General features: G+C 45.9%; 1 protein-coding gene and 1 long non-coding RNA gene across 2 annotated transcripts in view; one reads left to right on the top strand and one right to left on the bottom strand.

Moving 5' to 3' along the window:
* Positions 1–579, bottom strand: part of NEXMIF (neurite extension and migration factor) — a 234415-nt gene extending 233836 nt beyond the window's left edge. Inside the window, 1 exon segment of the mRNA XM_074962443.1 lies at positions 395–579. The gene's annotated coding sequence lies outside the window, so the exon portion shown is untranslated.
* A 423-nt stretch (positions 580–1002) lies between these two features.
* Positions 1003–9170, top strand: LOC141993605 (uncharacterized). The gene is made up of 3 exons (XR_012640903.1): positions 1003–1089; positions 8732–8841; positions 8933–9170. It is a non-coding gene; the product is annotated as an uncharacterized LOC141993605 (long non-coding RNA).
* The last annotated feature ends 320 nt before the right edge of the window (positions 9171–9490 follow it).

Consider the following 9490-nt stretch of genomic DNA (forward strand, 5'->3'; position numbering starts at 1 on the left):
CTCGTGCCCCGCCACCCCCCAAGTCGCCTTGAAACCTTCTCCGCTTTCCCACTGCTCACCAGAGACACAGGGAAGGTTGGAGGAATTTGATTGACACAATTTATGTTTCCCTCCTGGCAAGAGACGGCAACAAGACAGACCTTTTCTCAAACATGCAATTTCTAATCATCATCACCACACACACACACACACACACCCTATCGGAGCCGTGCAAGCCGCCGGCTCGGGGCTGCGTGTGCCTGCGCTGCGTCTCCCCACAGAGGAAAAGGCCTTTCCAGGCTGGCCGGGGCTGAGTGGGGGGCTCCCGGAGAGCGCTGGATGGGCACCCCCGCCGCCCCCCCAAGAGAAACTCCAGCACGCGCAGCGCGCCCGGCTGCGGGGTGCAGGCACTTACCTTGGCACCGGGCCCGCCAGGGGGGCCGGGGAGCGTGGGGCGGGCTGGGGGCCACCCCCCCCCCCCGCCTCCAGCAGGCAAGGCTGGGGATTGCGGCGGCGGCTGCTGCAGTCACCGCCGCTCCATGAGCCCGGCTCTCCCGTGCGCGCAGGTGGACGCGCCTGCCTCCCTCCTCCGGGGGGTGATGGAGCCAGCGCTTCCCCGCGCCTCTTAGCGCCCGGCGCGGCTCACGGCAGCCCCCCTGGCCCCGCAGCCATTCGGGGACCCCGGCCGCCGAGCCCCCCCGGCCCGCTCCCGCTCGCAGTCACCCGGCGCTCGCCGGCGGCCCCCTGCTTTGCTGCGGGGGGGGCGGGCAGCTCCCTCCTCCCCTCCGCCTCCTCCTCCTCCGCCGCGGCTGTTTCTTCCTCTCCTCCTCCTCCGCCCCCACCCAGGTTGCTTTTTCCCATTCAGAAGGTGCCTACAGCGCTGCTGTCGCCGCTGCCATTGTTTCCTCCGCCGCTGGACCGACTCTCTCTCCCCCTCCCCCCCTCCCACCACCACCTTGCTTTCCCCGGGAGCGCGCGGCGCGCGGCCACCTGTCATAAAGGGCGCGCACCCCCGGCAGCGGCGGAGCGCGCCCGAGCGCTGGTGCACGGCCGCTGAGCCCGAGGGAGCGCGCGCGCGCTGCGAGGCTACCCTGTCTGGTTGCGTGAGCAGTGAGTGTGCAGCGGGGCTGTCCCCCGGGGCAGCGGCCGGGTAGAAATCAGTGACTCACAGTCGGGGGGTGGGGGGGAGCCAGTGGATCTAAGCCCCCGGGGAAGGGATGGAGGGGAGGCTTTGCCGCACATGGGAGTATGAGGGCATCATGTCCCACATGCCCTGGGATTCTCCCTTGCTGCCTTCTCCAAAGCCCCTGTGTACTGAACAGGAGTGTGCCCATTGCTGCAGGGTGAGGGACCTTCCCCCAGAAGGCTCCCTCTCCCCCGCGTCCCATAAGGGTAGCTACCGTACTTTGAGAAGGGCCTGGCCTCCCCTTTGGAAGGTGCAGGGCAGAGCAGGGGCCAGAAGAGCGGGACTGGGGCCCTCCTACCCCTCTTGGGAAGTGTAGCCACCTACCGGGCTAGAGAAAGGCATGAGGCAGGCAGGTGGAGGGTAAGGCTTCCTCCCCTCAATGGGACTTGGTTGCATCACCCACTCCTGTCCCATCTAGAGTTCCCTCACTACTAGGTCAAAGCCCCTCAGCCCTCCCCTGCAGCACCCTTTGTTATACCACATCTAGGCCCTTATATGCTCTGTGACTGCACCCCAAAAGGCTAAAGACAGCTGCTACTCCAGTTCTAGGCTCTAAATCAGCTCTGCTGCCAATGCTTCTCATTCTGATTTGTAGTATCCTATTCCACATCTGAGCTCCCACATTGCTTTACCAATATACTTCACCTTCAACCTCCATCCAATCCACACCCATCTTCCTGCCCATTCCATTTCTGTCCCTGATACAGCTCTGTCAATGCATCTCTCAATATTAATTTGCAGCACCCTCTCCTATTCCAGTCCTGGATTCTCACACACCGCTCTTCCAGCGCACCTGAACCGTGATTTGAACACCCCTAGTGTTTTTCCAGTTCCATTGTTCCCCCATGAACCAAGACTGCTACAGGTGTAAAGTTATGCCAAATTGCAGGGGTACTTAGTGAATTGTTTTTCCACAGGAGAAAGCTGATATGAGTGCATTATTGCATCTTAGTACTTTTGATGCAAAACTCAGAAGCAAAGCTGGAAGATTCAGGAATCAAGATTAGCTACATGACATCAGAATAAGAAGGAACTTTTTAAGGAAAACCCTTAAACTGTAAGAAAGTGGATTTTGGGCAAAATAAAATTCCACCTTGAATTTTTAAATGGAGAAGTGAAAGATGCCAACAGAGCAAAAAGCAAAGTGGTTGTTTGCAAAGATGAGCGCTGTATATGGTCTGTACCTTTGTTTTGTGTTGCAGATTATCAGTTCTGGCATCATACTTAGTTGAGGAAAAGGTGCAGACCTTGAGAGTGAAGTCCTATTTATCAGCACCAAAGCTTCTAAGTGGCCCCACCAGCCTGCCTCAACTCTGGCCTAGCAGGACCCCTTTTAGGGATGGGAAAGCCTTTAATTCTCCATGAATTGACCTCAGTGTTGAGGTTGGCAAAGGAGCCAACTGTCATGATGGTTTTTGTGATATAGACCCTGTTCACTGGGGTGGGGGGGGGGATTTTAGCTCAAGGGTATGTCCACATATACTGCTTCAGATCAGTGCAGATAAGAACTCTGGAGCCAGAACCTAAGAAAGAGACCTATTATATCTAACAGTATTCCTACAGGAAGACCCCTAACTCCTGTTGTTGTTAAAGATACAGAGAAGCCTACCAGAATTGACTTAGCTCCGTCCTTCACATATTGCAACATCTTGATTCAGTAGAGTTATTGATGTCAGCCTCATATTGCATGTGACCTATGCAGAGTATCATTGCATATGGAAAGAAAGGAATCTAGAAAAAATGCATAAAGAGGGTAAATCAAGGTTTAAATTACAAAAAAAAAAAAAAAAACCCCGAAAAACAAAACAAAAAAGCCACTCTTTGCAGTAACCACACCTGTGGGTCTTCCAGTAAGGTAATTTGGATTAAAAGGGTTCTGGAAATGAAAATCCATTAGTTTACCTGCCAAAATCAGGAGGGACAACATGTTCATGAAGATAGATTTGAAACTAAATTAGGGACCTCTTGAAACGCAGGAACAGCAAATTGATGATATAATTATTGTAGTACTTCTTGAAAAGGGTGGGAAGGTGGAGAGAGAAAATCACTCACTGCAAAAATGAAAGACAAGCATTATATAAAAATAGGTAGGGAGGTCAATATTTCGTTTGTACAAGTCAACTTTTATTCTGCAGTAGTTCTTTTGCAGGAGGAATTACATGACACACTGTCAGGTAAAAACAATGAGGAGTACTTGTGGCACCTTAGAGACTAACAAATTTACTAAACCGGCTACCCCTCTGAAAACTGTCAGGTCGTTTACATTGAACATTTAAGCACTGCAAATGTTTATATGTGGACAAGGGACACTTATCCATTAGGAATAGAAGACTTATGTTGTTTTTTTAATTATGCAATTATTAATATACAAAAATGTCTAAAGTATGATATTTTACCTTCACATATTGATTACAATTAAGAGGCTGCTTTATTTTTCAATATTGTTTATCACTATTTATTAGTGTTCCGTTATGACACCCTACCCTATACCTCACTTTGTCTGTCGCTAGGGGACAGAGCTCTAAGAAGGTGCTATCCAGCGTGAGTAAGGTTATTCTACAAGTGGTCCCATTGACTTCAGTGGGACCCTCTGTGGAGTAAGGTTCAATTCAATAGGAGTAAGGGCATGGGTTCTCAACCCGGGGGGGAGGTCACAGACAAGTGTTCTTGGGAGGTCATGACCACCCAGCCCCTTTTCATATTGCAAAATGAAGAAGGTGTCAACAGTATGGAAAAAGCTAAGAACCACTGAGAATCAGAAAGTGGCCCTATATATTTAGTTAATTTAAAATAGATGCATCTTGTCAAGGGTCCTTCCCCACTCTGAACTCTAGGGTACAGATGTGGGGACCTGCATGAAAGACCCCCTAAGCTTATTCTTACCAGCTTAGGTTAAAAACTTCCCCAAGGTACAAACTTTGCCTTGTCCTTGAACAGTATGCTGCCACCACCAGGCGTTTTAAACAAAGAACAGGGAAAGAGACCACTTCCCCCAAAATATCCCCCCAAGCCCTACACCCCCTTTCCTGAGGAAGGCTTGATAATAATCCTCACCAATTGGTACAGGTGAACACAGACCCAAACCTTTGGATCTTAAGAACAATGAAAAATCAATCAGGTTCTTAAAAGAAGAATTTTATTAAAAGGTAAAAATCACCTCTGTAAAATCAGGATGGTAAATACCTTACAGGGTAATCAGATTCAAAACATAGAGAATCCCTCTAGGCAAAAGCAACAAAAAGATACAAAAACAGGAATATACGTTCCCTCCAACACAGCTTATTTTACCAGCCATTAAACAAAAGGAAATCTAACGCATTTTCTAGCTAGATTACTTACTAACTTAACAGGAATTGGAAGGCTTACATTTCTGATCTGTTCCCAGCAAAAGCATAACACAGACCGAGCAAACCCTTTGTTCCCCCCTCACCACCCCAGATTTGAAAGTATCTTGTCCCCTCATTGGTCATTTTGGGTTAGGTGCCAGCGAGATTACCTTAGCTTCTTAACCCTTTACAGGTGAAAGGGTTTTGCCTCTGGCCAGGAGGGATTTTATAGCACTGTATATAGAAAGATGGTTACCCTTCCCTTTATATTTATGACATCTGTTTTCACAGGACCATGTAAATAGCTTCAGCACTGTTAGCACTGAGAGTATGTGGCACAGACAGGCATCTGCAGCATTGATAGAGTTATACACACAGCATATCCTGTAACTAATACACTGGGAATTGAAGCATAGATTACTATTACAACTTCTGACCCACTGGGAAGTTTTAATAGGTAGAATATAGGACTGGAAATAAGCATTATAAATGTAATTAATAAAATATTAAGATATTCTCCAGGTTTAATTAAATCTTTTATTATATTTGAAAGTATGTTATTACCAACCTGTTCCTTACTTACAGAAGATTCTCAATTTCCTTATTTCTACTTTTAGTTTTCACAAGATTCTACTGCCATCTTCTCACAATGGACAATGCTATATATAAAATCCAAACAACTCTATTAAACAACATTATGGGTGTGATTTTAACACACACGCCAGGCCACTTGAAACTGTGGTTCTCACGGCATTTGCAGCTGGGGCCCCTTGTGTATCTGTAGAATAAAAAAAACAATACTGCTTAGCCCTTTGTGTAGTGCTCTGTCATCATAACACTTTACAAATCAACCAGCCTTCAACACCTTTATAAAGTAGGCCATTTTCATGATAATTTTGTACTCATTTCTGGAAGCATCCAGGATGTGCTAGTTGTACATCCATAAATGACACCGTCCCCACCACAACAAACTCACACTCTAAAAATGTGTCAGTATATTTATGTCTGCATCTGTAATTTTCACTCCGTGCATCTGAAGAAGTGGGGTTTTTACCCACGAAAGCTTATGCCCAAATCAATCTGTTAGTCTTAAAGGTGCCACCGGACTCCTTGTTGTTTTTGTGGCTACAGACTTACACAGCTACCCTCTGATACTCTAAAAATGTTATCTCAATTTGTAGAAATGGAGGCAGAGGTTTTAAGTGATTTGACCAAGGCCACAGAGCAAGTCATAATCAGAGCTGGGATTAGGAGCACCGGAAGTCCGAGCTCCCAGTCCTGTGCTCATCTATACCTCTCTCAAGTATTATTATTGTGCACCAGGATCAAGATACAGTTGCTGTGGAAATTATAACTTTTAGTCCTCTAGCTTTTGCACGTTTGAAATCTCACCCATAAACTAATTTTCTTCCCATTTAATTTCATTGATAGAAAGATTTAAAGAAATATAAATATGAGTAATAAATCAGGAGCACTGCAGGGTCACAAGAGAAAAAGTGACAGTGCATCTGGTATCGCTCAGTAAAATAAACACATATGAATTTGTTCGTTAGATCTCTCACTCATTTCAAAAATGTGTTTGGGGTTTTTTCACCCTCTCTCATTCCCTCGCCTGCATAACTCCTTCATTTCCCTCCCCCATCCCCAGCACAGTCACATACATGCTGCTACCTTCAAAGTGGCATTGGAAAGAGACAAGCAAATCTGGCAGCTTCTCTGCTAGGTCATGCTGCCAGCAATTTCACATGCGCTGTAAAGGCACATTGCATGCTGGGGTGGTGCACCTCACCAAGCATGGAACATTTGCAAACAGCAACACTGGGTAACCAATATCAAATTTGGCAGTTGTTGAACAACTTCTGTTGCCTTTAAGAAGGAGAGAGAGTGATGATGTTATGCAAGGGAAGGCAGGTACCATGGTGATTAGCAGAGTATAACCAGCTAGATGAGGTTAGAGAGCTTTCTTGCAGATAAAGAGCTATGTTCCATTAAATAATTAAATTCTGCCTGAAACCAGTTTAGAAAATGATGACTCAGGTATTATTTAAGTATTCAGGTATTTACCAAGAACACAAATACAATGCTCAGCGATTATCCTCGGGCTGTGGATTCAGTATAGCATCTTGGGTTTCACTTATCCACAAGCTAATAATTTAAGATACTACAGTAACGTTGTAAATGAAATATTAGCAAATCAGCAGCATCTAATTCCACACAGCAGTCTGAGCAATCTTAAAAATTAACAATCTGTGGACTATGATCTTTTATGTACTGCCATAAACGGATGTAAAAAGTGCAGAGTCTTGCTGGAAGCGCAGCTACATGCCTTAGCTGGATATTAATTTTCCAGACTGTCAAATAAGAGACTCAGGTGTGAGAGCAGGATTCTGAGAACATTCTTCTTTGCAGGAAGAGACCAACAAAACTCAGAGCTAGGAAAGGTGTCAGTGCCTTTCAGTGTTTCACTCTGCCCTCTTACACACACTCACTGCTCTCCTGACCTTACCAGTACTATGTAGTTGCAACATGCATTGTAGCCAGTAGCTACAAATCAGACGTTTACATCTGTCTTTGTATAGTTACCAATACCATGCAATTTTAAAATAAGTAATGTTCCTACTCACACTGATTTAAATGTATGATGTGAAGGAATTAAGCCCTTAACTTCTGTGCTCACTCAAAAAGGCAGTGAGGTTGATAGTGGAATCAGTTTACCTTTCAAGAATTCTCCCAAAGTTGTTGTTCTAAATTGGATGGATGATGATTGAAATTCCCCCAAAGTCCAACTTCCCCCTCAAATAATCCATCCTCTTCTGATGTGTCCTCCTGCATACAATTTATAATCCCTAGAGTTTGAGAATCATTGACAATTTTCACATCACCGGTTTGAAACAACGCAGACTATTTTACAACCTTTTAGGCCTTCTCCACACTACCTCTGAAATCAGGCTAGCAATAGCCCTGGTTACTGCTAGTACATTTCCCCCAACCTGTTGTGACAGAGCGGAATATGGCCGCATCAGATTATGGCTCCATTCTGTAGTCTGTGTTGAACACACATCTAAACTTACTTTAGGACAACCTATTGTAATGTCTTACAGATTGTGGCCTTGACCAGGATAGGTGCTCGACACCTAATTGAAGAACTGTTACTGAGCATCAAGACTGCAGTCTGGGACATTCAACTTCGATTCTCAACTGCTGGCCCACCCCAAAGGAACAATGATTTTTCTACACACGGGCCTGCTGTGGTGGGGACAGGCACCCCTTTGTATTTTGTAAACCTATGTATTTATTAACATTATACATTTTTTAATGAATGTAATATACAAACAAAAAATATATCTAGGTTTAAAGAACTGACCTGCTTTAATGATTTTTGATAAGGGGTGCAAGAACATATTTTGATTTTTGATAAGAGGCGCGAGAACTTATTTTGAGAACCAAAGGGGTGCAAGCAGGGGCTGAAGCAGGACTGATTAAGCATATGTCATAGAGGAGACACGCTACTTAAGGGCAGGGTTCTGCTGTTTGAAAGGGTGGCCAACCATTGCTCCCATCTCTCACACACACACTCACAACCCCAAGAGACTTGCAGGAGGAACTCCACCCAGCTGACAAATCTCAGATTCACAGAAGGGGTGAGATCAGGTCAGAAGAGGGAGAGCATTTGCACTGTTATTTTATTTTTAAAGATTTATAACTCTCAAGTATAAAGTCACTGTGGTTAAGAAATTGCTTTTCTAAGTCTCTGTTCCTTGCTTCCTTCCATGTTGTCCCCAAAGGGGTTAAACTAAAAGCCCAGAGTGCCCTCTCTATTCCTTAATATGCTGTTCAGTCAGCAGAAAATAAAAAAATGTCTTTCACATAGATAGATGGGATTAGACTACCAGCCTGCAAAAGTTGCTCCCTCCCCTCTCTCACCCAGTCTGGGACCTAACATCCTCTAAGCCTTCTCCAGCCTGAAATAATGTTAACACCACACTCACATGCTGAACACAACTAGGTCCCAAAACCAATTTTTTTTTTTGTAAATGCATTAAGTCTGAAATCATTACCGTAGTGTGCCTAGGTGCTGGTAACCTGACTAGCAGCAATGTCTGAACAAGCCAATGTACAGCGATAAAATGAAGGCATACAAAGTATCAACCTGTGGCTTTGCCATGACGCAGAATGTAAAGGGGGGATTATTTTCTTTCTTTCCATACACAAACAACATGCTTTTGTTTCTATTTGGCAGGATCTTCCAGCTCTGCTGGACTCAGGCAGCCACCCAGGCCTTTTGGGGAAAGGACCCTGAACCAGTGGGGCTAACCTGCAACATCGAATGCATAGTGACTTTGGGCACAGGTCAGATGAACATTACTACTGGGGGAATTCTGTGCCACTGTGTGCGTGCATAATTAATGAGCCATGCATATTTTTAATTTTTTTTGTGCAGAAAACAGCTTCTGCCAGAAAGTTGCTGCAGTTCCGCCTTTTGCCCACCAAATGGCACTATGGTGCTAGAACAGAGCAGCCACAGCAGAAAATAACTTGGCTGGAACTGCCGTTCCACTTTTTGCCCACCAGAGGGCACTGTGGTGATAACAGAGCAGCAGCTCCCAGCCAGCTAGGGAAGAGAAAGAGCCTGCCTTCTTCACACCGCCTGTTGGGCCAGGTCAGGAGACAGTGGCTATAGGGAGACAGAGAGCGTGTGGCTGCTGGAGGGTCAGAAAGGGGCTCATGAGGGCTAGTGGGGGAGGACAGACTGGGGCAGACTGGACTGAATGGGAGCAGTGCCACGTGGTGACAGGGGAGGGGTGCAGGTCCACATGAATCATAGAATATCAGGGTTGGAAGGGACCTCAGGAGGTCATCTAGTCCAACCCCCTGCTCAAAGCAGGACCAATCCCCAACTAAATCATCCCAACGAGGGCTTTGTCAAGCCTGACCTTAAAAACCTCAAAGGAAGGAGATTCCACCACTTCCCTTGGTAACACATTCCAGTGCTTCACCT

The sequence above is a fragment of the Natator depressus genome, chromosome 9 (assembly GCF_965152275.1).
Source record: "Natator depressus isolate rNatDep1 chromosome 9, rNatDep2.hap1, whole genome shotgun sequence".
Lineage (NCBI taxonomy): Eukaryota > Metazoa > Chordata > Testudines > Cheloniidae > Natator > Natator depressus.